Below are 21,415 nucleotides of genomic sequence, written 5' to 3'. Positions count from 1 at the left end.
CCGCCCGGGAGGCGCCCGAGTTAAGCACCTTCCAGCCGAAGTCTGCACCCTGCACCCCCTCCTGCACCACAATCCCCTGCCCCAGCCCGGAGCCCCCTCCAGCAACCAAACTCTCTCCTAGAGCCCACACTCCTCCCCTGCTCCTGAACCCCAATCCCCTGCCCCAGCCCTGAGCCCCCTCCAGCACCCAAACTCTCTCCCAGAGCCTGCACCGCTCACCTCCCTCCCGCACCCCAACCCCCTGCCCCAGCCTGGTGCAAGTGAATGAGGGTGGGGGAGCGTGAGCGACGGAGGGAGGGGGGTGGAGTGAGTGGGGCGGGGCCTCAGGGCAGGGGCGGGGCAAGGGTGTTTGGGTTTGTGCGATTAGACAGTTGGCAACCCTATACTCTGTGCCGCACCTGGCACAATGGGGCCCTGATCCTGGATAGGGCATAGGTGCTGGAATTAGGGGTACTGGGGGGGCTGCCATACCCCCTGGCTTGAAGTGGTTTCCATCATATCCAGGGTTCACAGTTTGGTTCAATGGCTCTCAGCACCCCCAAGATGCAAATTGTTCCAGCTCCCCTGGGATAGGGTCTAAGCAGTACCCAGCATGGCAGGGCCCTGATCCCGCTACAGCCTCTAGGCCCTACCATAATAAACGAGAACAACAATATTAAGAGTGAGCTCCCCTCAGGGGGAAGAGCAACACACAGGGTGCAGACAGCCGGTGCATCACCTTTGCTTCTCTTCTCTTCTCAGCCGTGGCGTCCCTCCAGCCTCGCGGTGCCGGAACGTATCCACCTCAACGGGGCGCACGGATGACAGGTCCTGCCTCTCCCGGTCTCGTTCTCTCTTGGATCTTTTTGCGGTCTGGGCTTGCTGTTCCTCCAATCAGTAGTCAGGAAGCCCTTACCCCAAAAAGTATTTGCGAGGGATAAGGTCAGCGGGGAAGAAAGGCCGGGGGACCTGAGGCCGAAGGTAAGTGGCAGCAGGGTCTTGGGAACGCCCAGTCTCGATTCATAGCTACAGCGGGCGGCTGGGAGAGGGAGACAGTGGCATGCTCATGACATCTGCAAAGGGCACGAAATGGGGAGGAGCCACAGTGAGGCCAGGGAAACCCCACAACGGAGCAGGGGAGCCAGGAGTGAGCAGAAGTGGACTCCACATGGTGGGGGGGGGTTGTGAGCCAGCAGTGGGATTGGGAACCCCACTTGGGAAAATGCAGTGAGCGCAGCAGGAGGGAACTCATTCACTCCCTGGTACATCCCGGGAGAGTAGAGCCCAGCGGGAATGGCTGGAGAAGACCTGGCAGTAAGGGGGACAGCGAGAGGTTTGTTAGAAAGGAGTCGGACGGGGGATACAGCAGCAACAGACCCCTGGAAGAGCTGAGATCCTGCAGTGATGGGAGTATGCAACCTAGATAGATAGATAGATAGATAGAGGGGGTGTTTGGGGGTAGATAGATAGATAGATAGATAGATAGATAGATAGATAGATAGAAGGGGTGGATGGGGGTAGATAGTGTCACGGAGTCACAGATCGTGCCCACTCTTGGCCCCGTGCAGTCCGTGGGGGGTGCCCCTTTTAGTGAGACAGCCCTTCTCGGGGGTCCACTCTCTCTCGGGGTCAGGCCCCTCCACCTCCTGGATCCGCACCTCTCTGAGCCTTAGCATGTCTGTCTCTGCCGTGGGCCCCCTCAGGGAGTCCACTCGCTCTGGACCCCCTGGGCCTCCACCCCCGAAGGGGTTGATGCAACCCTGTTCTCTAGACCGGAGTGACTCTCAGCCAGCATGAAACAGGAGGGTTTAGTGAGAGTTGAACACAGCACAGGAAACTCTCTGACCCTCAGGCCTGGCCTCCCTCAGCACAGCACATCCCAGTCTCCCTGCATCCAGGTGGGCTCTGCCTGCTCCCCCCTCCAGCACAGAGCCCCCTCTGCTCGCAGCTGGGCATCTGAGATCACCGGCCCCAGGCCCCTCCTCTGTCCATTGTCTTCTCTCCAGGTAAACAGGGTTGTAAACTGGGGCCTCCTCACCTCGCTTCTGTCCTCTGGCTGGAACCGGCTGGTTAGGTCACTGGGTTCTCACTCTGCAGCCCATTGTCCGTCCACTGGCCAGAACCGGCCGCATCTCCTCAGCTGGGCCTCCGGGTCACCAGGTCACCGGTCGCTGGGGTATCCATCCTCCCGGCCATCGGCTGGGTCCCCACGTCCTCTCTCTGGTGCTCTGTAACAACAAACTCCCTCTCCCCTCACCTCGTTAAACCAGTAATACCCAGGGAAACTGAGTCCCACCCCCTCCACATGCAAACCACTGAAACTCCCCAGAAAACAAGAAAACCCCCCACTTCGTCACAGATAGATAGATAGATAGATAGATAGATAGATAGATAGATAGATAGAGTGTTTGAAGATAGAGAGATAGATGGGGTGGATGGGGATAGATAGATAGATAGATAGATAGATAGATAGATGGGCTGTTTGGAGATAGAGAGATAGATAGATAGATAGATAGAAGGGGTGGATGGGGGTAGATAGATAGATAGATAGATAGATAGATAGATAGATAGATAGATAGATAGATAGATAGATAGGGGTGTGTGTGTGAGGATAGCTAGCTAGCTAGATGGAGGGACATTGTATCACAGAGTTGTGAGGTCACGGTGTCCCCCCCCCACAATGCACCTCCGGGGGGGAATGCACCTGGCACATTGTGATCACTACTGGGCATCTCATTACCTGACAGACCCTGACGAGCTGGGGGGAGTTCAGAGAAGATCCCCAGAAATGCTCAGGAGGCTGGAGGGAGGGGCTAGGGGCAGATTGACCCCACCTGGTGCAGCCCAGTGCTGAGGGGCTGTGTTGGGGGACAGGCCTGCTCGGTGCCACGGGGGGTGGGGGGAGGTTGAGCACACTGGGGGGGAAGTTGGGATCGCTTAGGAGAGCTGGGAGGGTGGGGGGACACGGGGGAGGGACAATGGAAGCGGAGGATCAGAAAACTCAGCCGGGCAGTGAGATCTATGGGGCCAGGGCGCTGTCTCCCGGGGAAGGGGTGGGAGCCCCATTGCCTGGGCCATTTATGAGACCAGATAGAAAGTTTAAAAAATCAGGACGGGGGTGGGGGGTAAGGGGGCACCTATATGAGAAAAAGCCCCAAAAATCGGGACTGTCCCTATGAAATCGGGACATCTGGTCACCCTAGGACCATTGAAAATACAGACTGCCCTGCACACTAGTGAACACACACCGGGGGTGGCACATGGCTTCTAGGGAGCTCTGAACCGGGGAACCACAGCACCATGCTGGGCGAGCCGGGGAAAGGGGTGACTGTTGCTGGGGTGGTGTAGAACCTGTGTGCGGTGGGAGGGGCTAGCTGCCCCAGGACGATCCCGGCTGAGGCTCGCTACACTCCTGGGCAGCAGCGGCCGCGCTGCTGTTTTTAGCACGCTGGCTCGCTCAGCGCTCGTGCCAGTACGGCTCCTGGAGCGCAGCGCAGACACCCCCACTTGGCCCAAAGGAGACCAGCAGCAGCTCCACCTGCTACCTGCCAGTCGCCTCGTGGGTGTCCACACAGCGCCCTCGCGTGGACAGAGCCTGGGTGTGACGCGGGCAGCGCCGTATTATTGCCTAGGCCTAGGGCGGCAAATTTGCAGGGGCAGAAGATCCCCTCCGCGCCCCGCCCCCCTGCTCCAGCTCACCTCCGCCTCCTCTGCAAGCGCGCCGCCGCGTCCTGTTTCTCTCCCCTCCCAGCGCTTGCACCGCGAAACAGCTGTTTCACGGGGCAGGGAGGGAGGGGGAACGCCGCGCGCTGGGGGAAGAGGTGGGGCCAGGGATGGGGATTTGGGGAAGGGATCCAATAGGTGTAGGGAGGGGGTGGAGTTGGGGCGGGGACTTTGGGGAGGGGGTTGGAATGGGGGCGGGGAAAGGGTGGAGTCGGGGCAGGGCCAGGATGGCAATTATTTCCCGGCCTAGGGGCGGCAAAATTATTAATCCGCCACTGGACGTGGGGCTGCCGTAAAGCTTCCCTCTTCCCCAAAGGCCACCAATTCCCCTTGCCCCCCGGCTGTCTCCCGCATGGCCTGCGGACCCAGGCAGGGCTCTGTGAGGCTAACGGGACCAGGCGTTCAGGAGACTGGAGAGGGTGGAAAACAAGATCTCCTCACCGTGCCTCTATCTTGTAATGTCTGACAAGTGGTTTGGCCTGGAAACGTCGCAGCCGCTTTAGTCATTTGTCCTCGGGCCTTTGAGGAGTCTGTTTGTGAAAGGCTGGGTGGGGAGTTCTGGAGCCATTTGCTGCAGCTCTTTGAGCGCACCCGCCTGGCCTGCACGGGGTGAAGCCTGGGGACAGCGGAGAACCCTGAGAGCTCCCGCAGTCCCGCACACACAGCAAACGTCACGCGCCGTCAGACCGGAGGGCAGCACTTCGCCCCCTTTGCACGAGGTGCAGAGCCGCAGCGGATCAGCCCCTTTGTCGGTGGCCCAGTTGGCGTGGAGACAGACAAGCTGACGCGGTCTAACTGGCAGTCCCAGGACTGTCCCCCAGCAAAGTCATGCAGGGAGTCGGGGCAGAGCAGGGATTGGAAGGCTACCACGCTGCGTTCTGAGCCCCAGCCGTAAACAGGGGAGAAGAGCAATCCTCCACTGGGATGCTAGGGGGCGCTGTGCTGGTGAAGGTGCCATTTTTCAGAGAAGGTGTAAAAAAGAATTCCCGACCCCTCATCATTAAAGAGCCTCTAGTGGTTTTTTCCCCCATGAGTAGGAGCAGTTAGCCCCAGTGCCTGGACCAGGCATAGGTAATTTACCCCCACCCCCGCTTCCCTAAAATCCCCCCGCAGGTTCATAAGAACGGCCAGACTGGGTCAGACCAAAGGTCCATCCAGCCCAGTATCCTGTCTACCGACAGTGGCCAAGCCAGGTGCCCCAGAGGGAGTGAACCTAACAGGCAATGATCAAGTGATCTCTCTCCTGCTGTCCATCTCCATCTCCTGACAAACAGAGGCTAGGGACACCCTTCCTTACCCATCCTGGCTAATAGCCATTAATGGACTTAACCTCCATGAATTTATCCAGTTCTCTTTTAAACCCTGTTCTAGTCTCTCTTAAACGCTGTTCAGCTGGGAATGGATGATTCCCCATTCCGTGCTCCACTTGGACACTTTGATTTGCTGATGGGAAAACCCCATTTCCATTCCCGGAAGAGTCTGATGTGTCCACATTGGTTTTCATTCTGGACGGGGATGAGACGTCAAAATAGCGACGTTTTCCCTGGCCTGGAGAATTCCAAAGCGTTGCAATTCGACATTTCCGATTGAAACGGAGCATTCCGACATTCCGGAACCAGCCATTGGGTTTCCATTTGTCCCCAGGGCTGAGCCACTAGGATGCCTCAGGGGACTCCCAGGGTGCACTGCGGCAGCTCTGCCAGAGGGGGAGACCACAGTGCATCATGGGAAATGTAGTCCAGCGGGGATCTGACCCAAAATGTGTCCTTTCTCCCCCTGGAAGATTCCACCAAAACTGATCTTTTCCTGAGGAAAAAATTGATTTTGACGAAACACCATTTTCTGACAGGAAAATGTTTCGTTTGGAATATTTCACCCAGCCTGGACAGCTGCCCTGTCCCCCTCAGCCGTGGCTCCATTTCTGTGGCACTTGACAGGATGTACCACACTCAGGCCTGATCTACACTAAAAAGTTCGGTTGACCCAGCTACATCGCTTGGGGGGGGGTGTGAAAACTCCACGCCCCGGAGTGAGAGAGTGAGCCTGCCTTAACCCCTGGTGTAGACAGCACCAGGCTCCGGGAGGATTCTCGGGAAGGCAGAGTAACTCCAGCAATGGGAGAACCCTCCCGTCGGCGTCGGTAGTGTCTACACTGGAGCGCTCAGACACCCAGTCTCCCTCACACGCCCAGTGCTGCTGCTCCACTAGTTGGGGCATACGGGTGGCGATGGCTGAGCTCGCCGGGCTGTCCCAGGGCTCTAGGGCGCTTGGCCTGGCACAGACACAAGCCTCACACTAGCCGTGCAGCGCACGGGGACGATCCGTGCAGTCAGAACGGCTGAGAACCCAGAGGTGGCCGGTAACAGGCCGGGAAGGCCAGGGCCGATTCGGCCTGGGGAGGCTCTGCACCCAGAGCGCTCTCCGCCATGCCTGGAGCTGCTTCCCTCGCTTCACGCCTGGCTCAACGGACACCCTCAGCTTCAGGGTGACACAGAGACAGGCGCCAGCCCTGGGATCTTACTGTCTAGCCCCGCTCGCGCTTTCTACGGTCTCACACAGCTGGGTGAGTGTCACTGTCCTCAGCTGGGGAAACAAAGAGAGAGGGGACTGGCCTCCCAACCCGCACGCTGAGCCTGCCAGGTGACAGCTGCCCCCTCTGCTCCTAGCCCTAGCCCCATTTTACAGGGGGGAAATGGAGGCACGGGGGGGAAGGGACTCTGCCAAGCTCAGTGGCAGGGAGAGGAGTAGAAACCAGGCTGTCTGGCCCCTGTCCTGTCCCCTCAGGCGCGCGATCTCCCCCAGGGAGCCTGTAAGCACAGGAACGGATGCTCTTACTTACCCCCTCTCTCGCCCTGGTGCAGGCGGGACTCAGAGCAGGCTCCCGACGAAGAGATTCGTCCCCCCAAGAGGAAGGAAATCGAGTCAGGCTGGACTCCCCGCTTGCGAAGGCGAAGCTTGTGGTGGTGGAAAGTGTCCAAGCAGGGACCCCGGAGCCCTCCATGGAGTCACAGGCCAGGTATGGTAACAGCGGGCGCTTCCTCCAAGCACCCCGATACATCCCACTGCATCCCGGCTCCAGCGGGAAGGCGGGCAGCAGCACTGGGGGCAGTAAAGGGGATCCGTGGGGGCACGTGATGCCCTCGCCCTGTTGCTCACTGATGCTCCACTTACCTCCTTTGCAGGGTTCGCTCTGGCACGGAGCAGAGAGAGGGCTGGGGCCCGATGGCTCCCCAGGACGACGAGACATCCCGGCTGCTCCCTGGCCTGGCTTGCTCCTAGCACCGAGCGGCTGAGGAAGAGGCGTGGGAGAGCGGCTCCTCCAACCAAAGGAAACGCGAGCCCCACAGCACCCTGCTCAGGCTCCGGCGCTGCTAACTCCTGGCTTATGTTCCCTCCTTCCTCATGTAGCGCCTCCTGTGGCCAGAACAGGCGTGTGGCCCAGGAATGCTGGGCGGGGAGGACGGAGCCAGGCCTTTGCAGGGCAGCCTGGGTGTGCACGCGAGGCAGCGAGAGACCTCAGCAGGCGTCTGTCCGCCTGGCGCACTGGAGCCGCCCACGCTCCCCAGCAGGGCTGTGTGGGGCACAGAGAGGGGCTTGGCCAGCGCCCAGATGTGGGACCATGCAATGAGGTGCAAGGATAGATAGATGCTGGGCTGTGGGGAGACGTCCCTCCCTGCCCGGAGCTGGCTCCGTGCTCTCTGCCAGCCCCCGGAGGGCAGGGTGCTGTGGGAACACCCCATCTACTGGGTCTCAAGGACCAAAATGTCACTGACTTTAAGGCCAGCGCTTCCACAGCCTGTGTGCACCCCAGAGCTGGACCAGCGGCCGCCCCAGTGCGGAGTACAGAGATCACGTCCCTCCTACTGCTGCTATGGCCCTGTTCGTACAGCCCAGCATCTCATGAACCCTTTAAGCCACAGCACGGCAGTGAGAATAATGCGGGTAGACAGGATTACCTTGGGGGACCTGGGTGTTTGCTCCCCTTTCCGAGAAGTAACATCCTGAGCCAGACACCCCACCCCATACACTCCCTGTATCCCCCCCCCGTACCAGCAACCAAGGGGAGAGACGAGAGCCCCATTGCTGGGACACGTATGACTGCACACAGCCTGGAGAACAGACTGCCAGGGACATGCTGTGTTGGGGGGAGAGCTGGTGAAGTAACTTCCCCTCTGACACCCAGAGCAGGGACTGGAACCCCGGCCTCGCCAGTCCCAGTGTAACCACTAGACCCTCCTTCCAGCCCTGCAAAATGTCTCCTCTCTAGTCTAATGGTGCCTCTGCCAGGGTCCCACACAGAGCTGGTCAGTGGGTGTGTGTCCCCCCTCCACACACACACCCCATCCCCTGCACACCCCCGCTACCCACAGGCTGGCAAGATCCTGCCAAGTTCTCACTTGCTAGCTCAAAGTTGGATGCCAAGCAGATTAAAAACACCAGCTCCAATACAACTGTGTTTCCCCTCCTGGAAGCAGATGCCTGGCAGGCATCCGGACAGCCCAGCGCAGGCCTGGCTTCCATCGGAGCTGTGAGTGCCAGCACTTGGCACCCCAGATGGGCCTCTGCCAGCAGATGGCTTTGCCGGACCAAGGTCACATCACTGCCCTTGAATGCATCCATCAGCTTGTCCCCCGCCTGCGATCGAGCGCTATGCAAAGCCTCCCAGCGCCTGGGAGCGCCCTTGGGGGCTGGCGTTCTCCGAGGGGCTGATGTCTCAGAGCCAAGCTGTGCAATGAACGGCAGGGAACAGGGAGCTCTGGGTTACTCAGCCGGCCACGTTGGTGGAGGCAGCTTACTCCAGTGCAGCCTAGCATGAAAACCGGCCCGAGGCCGCCGTGCGGTCCAGGCAAAGCAACGTGACTCATGAGCCCCAGAGCTGGCGCGATCTCCGTCTGCGGGCTGGCGAGATGCTCAAGTGGAAAAGATTGCCCTGGGCGGGCAGTTCTCTGCTCGGGAACTTGGCGGGGGAAGACGCCACTGGAGCAGAGCTCAAAGCCCACACCAGTCCATTGCAGCCGCTCAGATGAGGGGAGAAAACCTGGCGCTAGCCAAGCTCCCGTGGTTTACCTCTTCCCGGCTCGGGCTTTACCATGCAGCCATCGTCCAACGAGCCCACAGGGCCAACGGGCTTCTGGGCCAGTTGCAGCCTGGGTAAGTCGGAGCCGCTCAGGGGGAAGTCACTGGGCCAAATTCAGCAGATTCATGTTCATGTCAGGTCAGATTCTGAGCACCCTCCTGCCAGCGTAACTCCGGGACAACGCCATCAAAGCCGAGGGAGCTGTCCTACTGCCCAGCTGGTGGGTGCTGCCCCGCTGGGCCTGATTCGGATTTCAGTGACACCAGCACACGTCTGGAGTAACTCCAGGGACGTCAATGGGCCAGATCCTCAGTTGGTGCGGATATGACTCTCTTGCCTGCAGCGGAGCTATGCCCGTTTACACCAACAGGTGATCTAGAGTGACTCTGGATTTACACCAGCGTCGCTGAGATCACAGTCTGTCCCAGCCAAGAAATCAAGCTCAGATGGCCCGATTCACCACTGCAACACTCTGGTTTGACACGCGGCTGGGATCAACCAAATACCACTGGGAAACCAAGCCCAGAATTCCCCCCCTTTGTACAGGTGCCAGGCCAGAACCAGAGGCAGTGACAGTGCTAAAAGGGGTCGTCCCCGCTCCCGAGGGAGTCCATGGCAACTGCTGATTTCATGGGGCCTGAGATCTGGTGAAGGGAGGGTAACTTCCATGCTGAGGAGGGGTGAAAGACAGCTAGCAGCCCCCCCGTCGACCCACCCACGTGCACCAGTACACGCCCGCTGCTCTGCAGGAGACACACACACAGCTGCTGTACATCCACTGGTGCGCTTGGCTTATGCTCACACCCTCCCCAATGCGCTAGGGACAAGTCCAGCCTTGATGTGCCCCTCCCTTTGACGCCAATGGGCATTGCACGTGCTAAATTCGGTCCCTCGGCAGGTTCCCCCTCCGCCCCCGTACCCAATGGCAAACTGACTCCAATGCTCAACCACTCACACCCAGTTTGGCACCCAGGGCTTTGATCCTGAGAGCCACTTGCTAACTGTGTGTTACGTTCACACCCACACACACGTCCACTAGTGCCTGGCCAATGTGAAGAATAACAGCTGACTGTTGCTACACGCTAATGGGACTGCCGGCGTTGGTCAGCTTTGTCCCCAGGGCTCTAGGCACCAGGCTGCGCCCCTGCGCGGGCCAGGCCCAAAGCACGACTGTGGACCTGACATTACCCCTCTGCCGGCTCGGGGCCCTTGAACATCGCTGAAGAGGCTGGTTCTCTCCTCACTTACCCTGTGCGCCCGCCAGCCCGTTGATCTCTCTGCTCTAGGCGGCTGCAAGCGAGAGGTGGGCCAGGTGCTCGGGGGCAGCTGGACAAAGGTTTCAGCACCGAAGGAGCAGGAGAGGCACCTAGAGGGATTTTCAGAAGCACCTGGGTGCCTAACTCCCATGGGAGGTGAAAAGACCAACAGGGGCCTTTGTGCACCTAAATCCCTTTGTCCATCTGGCCCCGAGCGGTTTCCTCCTTAGCACTACGTTTAGAGCTGCCTGAACTATCCATTGCAAACAATTCCCACCCCCCAGTTTGGAATGGCGCCCACCTCAGAAGTGCTTTGCAGCCATGTTTAGCGGCGGGATGTGGCTGATCAGATCACACGTTGGATAAACGTTCTCCATCCATGACAGAGAGAGGTGTTCATTCTTCAGCGCAATCCGATTGGCTGTCACCTACCCGCACGGGATTTCTGTCCCCCGCCCACGCTGCTGTGTGCGTGCAGCCTGGTTGCTGCTCAGGGCAGGGACTTTACTCTGGTCTTGGCCCTCGTGTGCTGGAAATCCCTGTGACCGGTTACGGTGCTGCCAATAATCCGGCGTGAGGACCAGCCCTTTCATGGTGTCCTCCGGCTTCGCCCCCTGCCTTGGCAGCATGTTGGCGAACCGCAGCGCAGCCGGCAGCACTCACGAAGCACCGGGGCACCCGCCAGATGGCAAACAACTGCAGCAGGCCCTGCCAGAGCTGCACCCGCGAAGGGAATCCCGGCTTGTCATGCTGGACTGGCCCTCAGCGAGGGACGGCCACGTGCCCCCTCGCCCCGCGGCAGACTGGGGTTGTGCCTGGATCCCGGGCGGTGAGGGAGCAGAGCATGGGCACCCGCTGGGTTTGGTCTGATCTCACTGCAGGCCTCAACCAAGGCCTGGTGACATCAGTAGGGACTTGCCGTGACTTCCGTGGGCTTTGCCTCAGGCCCGCAGCCAGGAGCTGGGGCGGGGTTATACCGGTGCGGCGTGAATCACAATCAGGTTCCTGTTGCCCAGGCCGTAGCAGGCCTGGCTGGAGGAAGGGGGCTGATGCCAACGCCCGTCCATGGGTAGAGGGCAGTGCTTAGCCGCCAGGTGGTTGTCCTAAAGGAGCAAGTATTCAGCGAAGGATGTGTGGGCCCTGATTCAGCCAGGTGCATGTCACTCCAAGCCCGGGGCCTTCGTCAGCCTCGGGTATCACAACCACCCACTCGCTCGTCGACCCTCGGGCCCCCAGAGCTGGACCAGGAGCTGCTACGGCTCCCGCTGTGCCACGGAGACACCTCCCTAGCAGCTGTGCCAAGCCACCTCCTGTGTGGCTCAGGCACCCAGAGCCCCGAGCGGCGGGTTACCCAGCCCAAAGGCTGCCTCACTCCGCGGGCTGCGGGTGCGGGGGGGCTCAGGGGACGTCACCATCAGGCCACGTCTACACCACCACCCCAGCCATGGCTCCGGGTGCGGGTCGGAGCGCTCTCGCCTGCAGGAGGGAGTGACCGGTAGAGACCGAGGGGCAGCAGAATGGAGGAGAGGCCGGAGGAGCTCTGCTAATCTGGGCCGAGCTGAGAACCTGCGCCCACGGGCTGGGCCGGTAGGAGCTGGGCTGAGCTGCTCTGGGCAGTGGGTCCTGCCACCCTGGGCCGGGTCAGTCTGGGCGGGCGGTCAGGCCAGGCCAGGTGGGGCCGTGTTGAGCTGGGCCGGGGCGGAGACCCTCTCTGCAGAGCTCACCCCTTGTGCCTTTCCCTTCCCAGGGGAGGGCGACGCGTTCGGGGGGCTGGGGCTGCTGCGGCAGCCGGAGGTGAAGGCGTAGCTGGGGAAGGCCGTCCGGATGGCAGGATGGGGAGGGGAGCTTGCGACTCTGTCTGGCCCTAGCTCAGCCCGGGGCCAGGCCAGGGGAAGGGGGCCGGACTGACAGCCTGGGACATCCCAGGCCGGAGAGAGCGGGAGATGGGCGAGGACCAAGGGAAACCCAAATGCTCTGTAGCCAGCAGACTGGGCTCTGGCTAGTCAGGAGTCGCAGCCACCAGGACTGGGCCCTTCCCCGGGTGGGTGAACCTCCAGCCAGTGCCATGCTGCCACGCAGGGGGATTCCTTCCTGACCCCCGCTGTGCATCGCTTCCCAGCCTGAAGCTTGCGGGTTGAGAGCCCGAGACTGTCCGGTCCCCAGGGCACCGGGTGGTGTCAGGCTGCAGAACAGTAGCTCCTGGGCCACTCACCTCCGAGCGCTCAGCCCCGGGGCCGGCTGGGGCATCACAGCAATCCCCAGCCAGTGCAATGGCCCCTTGGGGCCAGAGGTCAAAGCAGCACGACCTGCACCGGGGGAACCGGTCTGGTACAACAGGCACCTCTGCTCCTGGGCTGCAGCGAAGCAAGCGACGTGGCAGGGGCACCGTGGGTTCGTTCAGTGGATCCTAAGCCACAAGCCTGAGAGGGTCTTGCGTGCCCGCCCCCAGGGCCAAGCACCTGCTTCCCTTCCCCAGCCCGGGGGCAGGCCAGAATTAACCCCACAAACACACTCTGCACTCAGCTATAAACCAACACAAAAATGGTTTGGAGGCCCTCAGTGGGGAGTCCCACATCCCCTCCCCCCAGCAATAAGACAGAGCGTTGAGTCTCCAGGACTTAGATATACAGAGGGACCCTCTCCAACCCAATGAAGAATCCAAACACCCCCAGTCTCCCGGTCCGCTGGTATCTCAGGAGGATGCTAAACAGCAGGTACTGAAGTTTGCTACTAAATGTTTGAATCAGCAGGTTCAGATAACTTCCATCCAAGAGTTTTAAAAGAGTTGGCTGAGGAGATTGCTGGACTATTAACGTTCATTCTCAGTAAGTTACAGACTATGGGAAGAAAGCCAATGTGCCAATATTTAAAACGGGTAAATAGGCTGACGCAGGGAATTATGGGCCTGTCAGGATGACATTGATCCCAGGCAAGATAAAGGAGCAGCCGCTACGGGACAGGGTGAGCCGCGGCCCCGGTTACACTGCCAGGGAGCGCAGTGGTCCTGGTTACACTGCCAGGGAGCGCAGCAGTCCTGGTTGCTGTGGGTACGGCAGAGTCTTTTCCCGACCCAGACCCTCAGCAGCAGCAGGAAGAGCAAACACTGCCAGTGGCCCCGCTGCCAGGAAGGAGATGCCAGCACTTTCAGGTTCACACACAGGACCCGTGGTGGCTGCAAACAGCCCTTTGAATTTGATGCTGCCGCTGTGGGTGGCAACGTGATGGGAGGACGTAGCCTAGGAAGTGAGCGGTTGGGGCTTGCTCCGGCGAGTGGGGCGTGACCGCGGGGGCAAACGAGGGGGAGAAATAGGTGGAGAAATCTGTGGTGCGGAATCATAGAATCATAGAATCATAGAATATCAGAGTTGGAAGGGACCTCAAGAGGTCATCTAGTCCAACCCCCTGCTCAAAGCAGGACCAATTCCCAGCTAAATCATCCCAGCCAGGGCTTTGTCAAGCCGGGCCTTAAAAACCTCCAAGGAAGGAGACTCCACCACCTCCCTAGGTAACGCATTCCAGTGTTTCACCACCCTCCTAGTGAAATAGTTTTTCCTGATATCCAACCTGGACCTCCCCCACTGCAACTTGAGACCATTGCTCCTTGTTCTGTCATCTGCCACCACTGAGAACAGCCGAGCTCCATCCTCTTTGGAACCCCCCTTCAGGTAGTTGAAGGCTGCTATCAAATCCCCCCTCATTCTTCTCTTCTGGAGACTAAACAATCCCAGTTCTCTCAGCCTCTCCTCATAAGTCATGTGCTCCAGACCCCTAATCATTTTTGTTGCCCTCCTCTGGACTCTTTCCAATTTTTCCACATCCTTCTTGTAGTGTGGGGACCAAAACTGGACACAGTATTCCAGATGAGGCCTCACCAATGTCGAATAGAGGGGAATGATCACGTCCCTCGATCTGCTGGCAATGCCCCTACTTATACAGCCCAAAATGCCGTTAGCCTTCTTGGCAACAAGAGCACACTGTTGACTCATATCCAGCTTCATATCCACTCTGACCCCTAGGTCCTTTTCAGCAGAACTGCTACCTAGCCATTCGGTCCCTAGTCTGTAGCAGTGCATGGGATTCTTCCGTCCTAAGTGCAGGACTCTGCACTTGTCCTTGTTGAACCTCATCAGGTTTTTTTCTGCCCAATCCTCTAATTTGTCTAGGTCCCTCTGTATCCGATCCCTACCCTCTAGTGTATCTGCGGATACAGTCGCGGCGGTGTGTCAGCCAGCACGTGCTGGGGAGTGCTCAAACACGTCTCCCCAGAGGGCCGTGTAGCCGTGCACAGCTGCCTGGGTCCAGGGAAATGGGTCTGTGCTGCTGATCAAATGAGTGCCCGGAAGGGTTCTGGAGGCATGCGCCAGCCTGCGGGCTGAGGGGACTGGCAGCAGGGGGCGGCGGCTCCCCGATGAGACCAGTTCCAGTGCCTGCTGAGCCATGTGCGGACTGGCTGAGTGCACAGGCGACGCTCCCGGGCCCAGGCAGGAAAGTCCCGAGTCGCCTGGGGATGTGGCCGGGGGGAGGAATACACCTTTGCGGTGTGCTTGGCCACGTCCTGGTACAAGGGCCAGGTGCTGCACGTACCCCGCTCTTTCATGGGAGCAGAACGGGGCGGGGGGTGTCCGTTACATGGGGTGGCTGACCAGTTTGCTGCCTCTTGCCATCTGGTACAATGTGGGGAGCTGGGCCACTCAGCAGCTGAGTGTAGGAACCGCGGGCACAGGGAGGAAGGATGTGCCAAGGGAGCACTGCAGGGTTCTGCGGGAAGGGAGTTGTGGTGGGGGAGGGAGAGCAGTTGGTTGCTATGCAGTAGCTAGGCAGTTAGAGTGCATTTACATATAGGAATTATTAAGAAATGTGTGATGCAGTTTATTAATATTAATGACTAGGAGCCTGGTTATGGACACCTGGAAGGCTACCTATGGGTAATGGGCTGGGGTTGATTTTGTTATGGTCATGGAAGGTGGTCAGATACAGCTAGGTAGCCAACAGGGCACATCAGAGTGGCGTATAAAAGACTGTTTTCTTCCCTCTTTTCAGGTTCCGCTGGCCTGGTATCAGCCGATGCCTGGCCCCCTGTGCCATGCTCCACAAGCCAGTTCGGCGCCCTGGATCGTCTCCTCCTCGAGGCTGTAGGTATGAAATGCTGCGCGGGGTACATGGGCAAGTTCTCTGGATAGCTCTGTGCTGCTGAGTCGTTGAGGGTAGGAGAATTGTCTGGGTTCTGCGTAAAGTGACCCTGGGATCTATGCAATTCTCTTGTAAATTACGCCAAGCCCTGAAAGAAAGAGCAGCGTTTCCGGGCGAGCCTCCTGTGGGGAACAGCCTGTGTGAACTGATAAAATAGACGGGGGAGCATCACTAAGCGGCCGGCGAGTGTGAAACAGATGGTGTCACCATTTGTCAGGGCTACGCAGCGCACCAGCATCTCCCGCGGCACCCCCATTGTGCTCGGTAACCTCCGTGGAAATGTACCATTTTCTCCCAAACAGCTTCCGTGGCCTAATCTCCGTCGCTGGCCTCCAGTTAGTCTGGGAATTGTCTGTGCCGAGGCGGCTGCGTCTCCTGTCGAAGAACCCGCCCTGGAAAGGAGGGGGCGGTGCGTGGGAACTGGGAGATTAACCAGCTGGGTGGCCATTCAGACCTGCCACTTTCCAGCGCCTGCCTCCAAAAGGGCTAACGGACAGGACAGCCGAGCGGCAGGACTGTGAGCAGGGTCACGTGGCCCCACAAGACTTGGGCCCCCTCATCTCACAGTCTGAATCTCCTGTGGCGCTGAGCCCATTTCACTCCGGTTACCTGGTCCTTGTGTTTTGCTAGCATCCACCTGGGCAGCTGTGTCCATGGTGCCCATCACCCTGATATCTGGGCTCCTTCCCAAACCAAGGAACAGCTCCTCCAGCCCCCCCCTGCAGCTCGGGGGGGGCTACTCTGAGCCTTAGAGAGCCCTGGCTCCAGAGCATTCAGGGGGCCTGGGGCAAAGCGGGGGAGCGGACATACTCACTGGGCGGCGCTCCAAGTCTGCGGCGGCAGCGGCGGGTCCTTCAGTCGCTCCGTGTCTTCGGCAGCACTGAAGGACCCGCCGCCGAAGACCCGGACCGCCGCTGGGTAAGTAAAAAGGCGCCTCTAGCCAGGGAAGGGATTCTCGGCCGGGGCTCGCGGGGCCCCTGTGGTTGCCCCCCCCCCCCCCCCCCGGGCAGCCCTGCTCCCGGGAGCTGCAGGAACTTGGCACCTCAGTGAAGCAGGAACAGAACCCCGGTCTCCCGAGGGCCGAGCCCACGGGCCCACCCCTGCAGTCTGGCCCAGGGCTCTGGCGCACACACTCACCCTCACCCCCACCCCTGGCCCCCATGAGCTCACACTTTAACCCCCGTGGAGCCCCCAAGGGGACCTCCAGAAGCAAGACCTGCTCCAGGGACCACAACCAGAGTCACCCTCCTACACCAGCCCACCTGCTGCCAGAGCACGGCACAAGGTGGGAACATCAAACTGAGGGATCTGAGCAAAATTGGAGGCAGGGCCCCCAGGCCTGGGGCCTCTGCCCTCTGCAGACCCCTCACAGCAGCAAGCCAAGGAGCGGGAAGGGGGTATCCGAGTCGGACTGTGTCCGGTCACCCCCCTCCCCCCAAGCCCCAGCTCTCTCCTGCAGCCTCCCCGTGGTGCATGCCCTTCCCATAGCTGGCTGGGGAAGAGCAGGGAAACGCAGAGAAGAGAGAAGCTAAACACCCTCTCCGACGTCCCAGTCTCTCAACCGCCTGCGGGGAGCGGGGCAGGGAGGCACCACCCCGAGCCGCGAGGCAAAGGTGGGGAGCAGGCGGGGCGCTGATTTGATCTCCAGAGCTCACCAGGGATGTTTAAGGACTAAACGGCAGCGCAGTTATTGGAACCTGAGATTTGCTTAGTCCATGAAAAGCCCCTTCTTCCGATCATAAATCCCCAGGCGGGAAGCAGAGCTGCCGGCCGTGGGGAGCCGGCGGATAGGGAATTAACCAGTGCGCTCGGAGCCAGGGAAGCGTGGAAGGGGAGAAAGGGAGCCGGGAGGAAAGCAAGCATGCAGGAGGCCGGTTGCAGAGTGCGCATTCTCAGTAGCCTGCCTTTCTCACCTCTGCGCTGGGGGCTGGCGCATGGGAATGGCCAGGCAGATCCGAGCCGACGTCCACCTAGCCCAGTGTCCTGTCTGGCCAGGGGATGGCGTGAAACCCCCACAGATAATTCATCCCCCATATGAGGCCTCGTCCGGAGCTCTGAGGCAGGAGGTTGAAGATCCCAGCCAAGAGCACCTGTTACCCACACACTCTGGGCACCCGTCTTTCCTCAGTTCCTAGGGCTCAGGGCGTAATCTGTGGGTTTGCAGGATCTTTCTACCAGTGAACGAGCCTTACACGGTAATATCCTTACCCTCTATTTCAGTGGTTCCCAAAACTTTAACCACCTGTGAACCCCTTTCACCAAAACGTCAAGTCTTGCGAACCCCCTCCTAAAAATGACTATTTCCAGGGATTTTCCCCTTTACCGGAGTATAAATTATAAAAGCAGTGATCTTGGAAATATAAAATTTGTTTTTATGACAGGCTTATTACACACAATTTATTATTAATTATTATTTAGCATGACAGGATTTTTCTTACATTATGAAAACAGCAACACTCTTCCAAGATCTCATTTTCGTAGCTTGTATCACTTTGAATAAGCCTGTTATAAGACAAGGCTCCTATGTTTCATCAAGGAGTATCAGATGTGAAACAGCAGGAAGGTATTTAAGAAGCCAACCCAAAGAGTTCCTCCTACACAAGCATTCAGGTCTTGAGCCGTCCAGGCCAACAATGCACATTACAACAAAGCTTAAACTTGTTCTTCGTAATAACTTTAAAAACAATACTAGCTGCTGATTTCATTTTAAAAACAGCAAAAAATATCCACCTCCCTTTCCATTTCTTATAAGGAGTCTTGGAGTTTAAATCTCCTCAGTGTGATAGACACACTTGCTTTGATCTGCTGAGACCTTGGAGGTCCAGGGGCTCCGTGCTGCTGGCCCCGTGCTGCCCGGGGTCCCTAGGGACAGCTCTGTCAGTAGCTGGCCCAGCCCAGCCTGGGCACTGACGGGGAGCGTGAGGTGACCGCCGAGCCATGCCCCCCAGGAGTCGCAGTGTAGACGTACCCACGGAGCTTATTTATCAGAGAAGCTTCTATTATTTTTTGAGTATCAGGGTAGCCGTGTTAGTCTGTACCCACAAAAACAACAAGGAGTCCAGTGGCACTTTAAAGACTAACAGATCTGTTAGTCTTGAAGGTGCCACCAGACTCCTTGATAAACAGAAGAGGCCTCCATGTTTATCTGCTTTAACCTTGTCAGTGACTCTCTGGTTTCCTTTTCCTACGCAGTCCATCTCTACATGCGTTGTCCTTGGCGTGAGCTCTCCAGTGGAACTGACCTGGGGGAAGTGTCTGGTCCTGTGGGCCTGAGAGGAACCTGACGATTGGCGTCAGGGCCCTGCTATCACGAAGGTGGCGAGGTAGCTCGATACCCACGGGGACTGTCTGTGACTCCATGGTTGTTACAGAGCCTGGAAGTACAGAACTCACGCCCTGGCTGGGTTTTCACCCTGGTTCCTGCCGGCCTGCCCTGGGGTTGCACCCGCACTCACGAGCCGCCGCTGGACAGCATGACACCAGGGGTGGGGAGACAGCTGGCTGGACAGATGAACGGATGTGTGTTTGTAGGGATGGACGGGCAGACCCTCTGCACACAACTGAGGCGGTTTATTCCCTGTGCATTTCCCCTAATTCCCGCTCGGGAGCTTCCCAGCATGGAGACCTGGGAGATGGGTCAGAAACGAGAGGGAGTGTGGGCTATATTGGCAGAGAGAAAGGAGGGTCAGGACAAAATTGGGAGGCAAGATCAAACCAGTATCTTACATGCCTCTATACAAATGCGAGAAGTATGGGTAATAAGCAGGAAGAACTGGAAGTGCTAATAAATAAATACAACTATGACATTGTTGGCATCACTGAAACTTGGTGGGATAATACACATGATTGGAATGTTGGTGTGGATGGGTACAGCTTGCTCAGGAAGGATAGACAGGGGAAAAAGGGAGGAGGTGTTGCCTTATATATTAAAAATGTACACACTTGGACTGAGGTAGAGATGGACATAGGAGACGGAAGTGTTGAGAGTCTCTGGGTTAGGCTAAAAGGGGTAAAAACAAGGGAGATGTCATGCTAGGAGTCTACTACAGGCCACCTAACCAGGTGGAAGAGGTGGGTGAAGCTTTTTTTAAACAACTAACAAAATCATCCAAAGCCCAAGATTTGGTGGTGATGGGGGACTTCAACTATCCGGATATATGTTGGGAAAATAACACAGCGGGGCACAGACTATCCAACAAATTCCTGGACTGCATTGCAGACAACTTTATTTCAGAAGGTTGAAAAAGCTACTAGGGGGGAAGCTGTTCTAGACTTGATTTTAACAAATAGGGAGGAACTTGTTGAGAATTTGAAAGTAGAAGGCAGCCTGGGTGAAAGTGATCATGAAATCATAGAGTTTGCAATTCTAAGGAAGGGTAGAAGGGAGAACAGCAAAATAGAGACAATGGATTTCAGGAAGGCAGATTTTGGGAAGCTCAGAGAGCTGATAGGTAAAGTCCCATGGGAATAAAGACTGAGGGGAAAAACAACTGAGGAGAGTTGGCAGTTTTTCAAAGGGACACTATTAAGGGCCCAAAAGCAAGCTATTCCGCTGGTTAGGAAAGATAGAAAATGTGGCAAAAGACCACCTTGGCTTAACGACGAGATCTTGCATGATCTAAAAAATAAAAAGGAGTTATATAAAAAATGGAAACTAGGACAGATTACAAAGGATGAATATAGGCAAACAACACAGGAATGCAGGGGCAAGATTAGAAAGGCAAAGGCACAAAATGAGCTCAAACTAGCTACAGGAATAAAGGGAAACAAGAAGACTTTTTATCAATACATTAGAAGGAAGAGGAAGACCAAGGACAGGGTAGGCCCACTGCTCAGTGAAGAGGGAGAAACAGTAACAGGAAACTTGGAAATGGCAGAGATGCTTAATGACTTCTTTGTTTCGGTCTTCACCGAGAAGTCTGATGGAATGCCTAACCTAGTGAATGCTAATGGGAAGGGGGTAGGTTTAGCAGATAAAATAAAAAAAGAACAAGTTAAAAATCACTTAGAAAAGTTAGATGCCTGCAAGTCACCAGGGCCTGATGAAATGCATCCTAGAATACTCAAGGAGCTAATAGAGGAGGTATCTGAGCCTCTAGCTATTATCTTTGGAAAATCATGGGAGACGGGAGAGATTCCAGAGGACTGGAAAAGGGCAAATATAGTGCCCATCTATAAAAAGGGAAATAAAAACAACCCAGGTAACTACAGACCAGTTAGTTTAACTTCTGTGCCAGGGAAGATAATGGAGCAAGTAATTAAGGAAATCATCTGCAAACACTTGGAAGGTGTTAAGGTGATAGGGAACAGCCAGCATGGATTTGTAAAGAACAAATCATGTCAAACCAAACTGATAGCTTTCTTTGATAGGATAACGAACCTTGTGGATAAGGGTGAAGCGGTGGATGTGGTATACCTAGACTTCAGTAAGGCATTTGATACGGTCTCGCATGATATTCTTATTGATAAACTAGGCAAATACAATTTAGATGGGGCTACTATAAGGTGGATGCATAACTGGCTGGATAACCGTACTCAGAGAGTTGTTATTAATGGTTCCCAATCCTGCTGGAAAGGCGTAACGAGTGGGGTACCGCAGGGGTCTGTTTTGGGACCGGCTCTGTTCAATATCTTCATTAACGACTTAGATATTGGCATAGAAAGTACGCTTATTAAGTTTGCGGATGATACCAAACTGGGAGGGATTGCAACTGCTTTGGAGGACAGGGTCATAATTCAAAATGATCTGGACAAATTGGAGAAATGGTCTGAGTTAAACAGGATGAAGTTTAACAAAGAAACGCAAAGTGCTCCACTTAGGAAGGAACAATCAGTTTCACACATACAGAATGGGAAGAGACTGTCTAGGAAGGAGTACGGCAGAAAGGGATCTAGGGGTTATAGTGGACCACAAGCTAAATATGAGTCAGTGTGATGCTGTTGCAAAAAAAGCAAACATGATTCTGGGATGTATTAACAGGTGTGTTGTGAGCAAGACACGAGAAGTCATTCTTCCGCTCTACTCTGCGCTGGTTAGGCCTCAACTGGAGTATTGTGTCCAGTTCTGGGCACCGCATTTCAAGAAAGATGTGGAGAAATTGGAGAGGGTCCAGAGAAGAGCAACAAGAATGATTAAAGGTGTTGAGAACATGACCTATGAAGGAAGGCTGAAAGAATTGGGTTTGTTTAG

General features: G+C 56.9%; 1 long non-coding RNA gene across 1 annotated transcript; it reads left to right on the top strand.

The window, feature by feature from the left end:
- The first annotated feature begins 15,085 nt into the window (after positions 1-15,085).
- LOC128842692 (uncharacterized) lies at positions 15,086-19,029 on the top strand. The gene is made up of 2 exons (XR_008446097.1): positions 15,086-15,171; positions 18,418-19,029. It is a non-coding gene; the product is annotated as an uncharacterized LOC128842692 (long non-coding RNA).
- The last annotated feature ends 2,386 nt before the right edge of the window (positions 19,030-21,415 follow it).

This window comes from Malaclemys terrapin, chromosome 1 (genome assembly GCF_027887155.1).
Source record: "Malaclemys terrapin pileata isolate rMalTer1 chromosome 1, rMalTer1.hap1, whole genome shotgun sequence".
Lineage (NCBI taxonomy): Eukaryota > Metazoa > Chordata > Testudines > Emydidae > Malaclemys > Malaclemys terrapin.
Note: the sequence above shows the minus strand (reverse complement) of the source record. Positions and strands in the feature narration are given on the sequence as shown.